At 32.3% G+C, this 2,741-nt stretch overlaps 1 non-coding gene across 1 annotated transcript; it reads left to right on the top strand.

Moving 5' to 3' along the window:
- The first annotated feature begins 296 nt into the window (after positions 1-296).
- On the top strand, positions 297-400 carry LOC118893673. The gene has a single exon (XR_005019531.1). It is a non-coding gene; the product is annotated as a U6 spliceosomal RNA (small nuclear RNA).
- The last annotated feature ends 2,341 nt before the right edge of the window (positions 401-2,741 follow it).

The raw sequence follows: 2,741 nt of genomic DNA, 5'->3' as shown, positions 1-2,741 counted from the left end.
GCCAGCCTTGGTAGCAAAAGCCAGCCTTAGTAGCAAAAGCCAGTCTTAAAAGTTATATTGACTAGAAGGAAAGAAGATATTTTAAAGCCACAGTGAGAAACTCAGAACATTTATTTTTACTTTCTTTCTAAAATAAGAAAGATGTTGCCTCATAACTTTAAAACTTTCATTTTTATAATTTTAAACTGAATTTAAAATAATCTTCATAAATTTATTATTTATTTTCAAACTCTATCTTCAATCCTTCACCAGTAGTCAGTCCAACTATTTACTTTATAATGTAAAAGTTAAATTTAGTGCTCGCTTCGGCAGCACATATACTAAAATTGGAACGATACAGAGATTAGCATGGCCCCTGTGCAAGGCTGACACGCAAATTTGTGAAGCGTTCCACATTTCTGTTATAAAGCAGAAACTAACGCACCATTGCAGAGCAATTATACTCCAATAAAGATGTTTTTTAAAAAAGTTAAATTTAAATTAATTTAAATTATCTATCAATAATAAAAATGGTTACACAAATTACCTATCAAGATTTTTGACTGAAAATAAAATTCAAATGTATAAGGGGTTTTATGATAACTTTATCTCCTATTTCATTTGGCAATTGTTAAATTATGGAATATGCAATAATATATGGAGAAATTCTGTTTTAACTTTCTAACTTTTGTTGATAATCCTTATATTTTTACTCATTTTATTTATACACCTATGACAAATTAAACTTAAGATACTATACACTGAAGCACAGTCTTAGTGAGCTCAACTAGTATGCATGTCTGGCTACTTTGACTCATCACATGGGCACAATAACATCCAAACTGGTCTGTACAATCCTGTTCACTAATGCTTGTTAACTTATCACAGGCTTGGATGTTACATCGTCAATTCCTATAAGTTTCTAAAAGCATATTCACAATTTCTGTACTCATCTCTGTATGAATCATTAAGCCACCATTTGCAGAGCAGCACTAGTTCACAGGCTACCCTTTGAGTTGCAGTGACATAAAGATATAATTATAAAAGTAATCATTAGAAGAAAATCTCTGGAGAAATATAAAATAACCTAGAATTCTCTGACATAAATTGTACCAGTGTTTTCTTAGGTCAGTCTCCCAAGGCAATAGAAATAAAAACAAAAATAAACAAATGGGACCTAATCAAACTTACAAGCTTTTGCACAGCAAAGGAAACCATAAGAAACAAAGAAAAGACAACCTAAGGAATGGGAGAAAATATTTGCAAATGATGCACCCAACAAGTGTTTAATCTCCAAAATACAGCAACAGCTCATACAACTCAACAACAACAAAAATACAAATAACCCAACTGAAAAATGGGCAGAAGACCTTAATAGACATTTCTCCAAAGAAGACATACAGATGGCCAGTAGGCACATGAGAAGATGCTCAACATCACTAATTATTAGAGAAATGCAAATCAAAACTACAATAAGGTACCACCTCACACTGGTCAGAATGGCCATGATTAAAAAGACTACAAATAACAAATGCTGTAGAGGGTGTGGAGAAAAGGAAACCCTCCTACACTGTTGGTGGGAATGTAAGTTGGTACAGCCACTATGGAAAACAGTATGGAGGTTCCTCAGAAAATGAAAAATAGAACTACCATATGATCCAGCAATCCCACTCCTGGGCATATACCCAGACAAAACTATAATTAAAAAGATACATGCATCCCTATGTTCATAGCAGCACTATTCACAATAGCCAAGACATGGAAACAACCTAAATGTCCATCTAAAGATGAATGGATAAAGAAGATGTGATACATATATACAATGGAATACTACTCAGCCATGAAAAAGAACGAAATAATGCCATTTGCAGCAACATGGCTGCAACTAGAGACTATCATACTAAGTGAAGAAAGTCAGGAAGAGAAAGACAAATACCATATGATTTCACTTATATGTAGAATCTAAAATATGACACAAATGAACCTATCTACAAAATAGAAACAGACTCACAGACATAGAGAACAGACTTGTTGCCACGGGGGAGGTGGGGAGGGAGAGGGATGGACTGGGAGTTTGTGGTTATTAGATGCAAACTATTACACTTAGAATAGATAAACAACAAGGTCCTACTGTATCTCACAGGGAACTATATCCAGTCTCCTGGGGTAAACCATAATGGAAAAGAATATAAAAAAAGAATATATATATGTGTATAACTGAGTCATTTTGCTGTACAGCAGAAATTAGCACAACACTGTAAATCAACTATACTTCAATAAAAATAAAATAAAATAACGTAGAGACAAAAATATGTTCCTTGGAATGAAAGACTCAAAAAGAAGCAATACACTCAGAAAGTATTACATAAAATATGTTTCTGGGACTAGAAATACTTATATCAATAAGTGTAAATAGAGAAAAATGTTTCCTTAAAATTAAAAAATTTCTCAGAGTGCATCACACAGTATGTATAAACATAGATGCAAAATGATAAAAATAAAAATATGAACAGTCACATAAGATAATTACAATGTTTAAAAAGGTTGAAGTAGAAGAAAAAGAGACCAAAAAAAAACAAGGGTAGTTCCTATTGCTAAAGAGCACCATCAGTAGTCAGTTCTAGAATTTAAAAATATCTATGCACCAAATTACATAGCATCAATATTCTTTCACAAAAACATCAGGAAATTAAAAAAGAAATAAGAAAAAGAAGTATTTTTTCAGTATGTGACAGATCATATGAACAAAATTAAGAAATATG

Source organism: Balaenoptera musculus, chromosome 3 (genome assembly GCF_009873245.2).
Source record: "Balaenoptera musculus isolate JJ_BM4_2016_0621 chromosome 3, mBalMus1.pri.v3, whole genome shotgun sequence".
Classification (NCBI taxonomy): Eukaryota; Metazoa; Chordata; class Mammalia; order Artiodactyla; family Balaenopteridae; genus Balaenoptera; species Balaenoptera musculus.
Note: the sequence above shows the minus strand (reverse complement) of the source record. Positions and strands in the feature narration are given on the sequence as shown.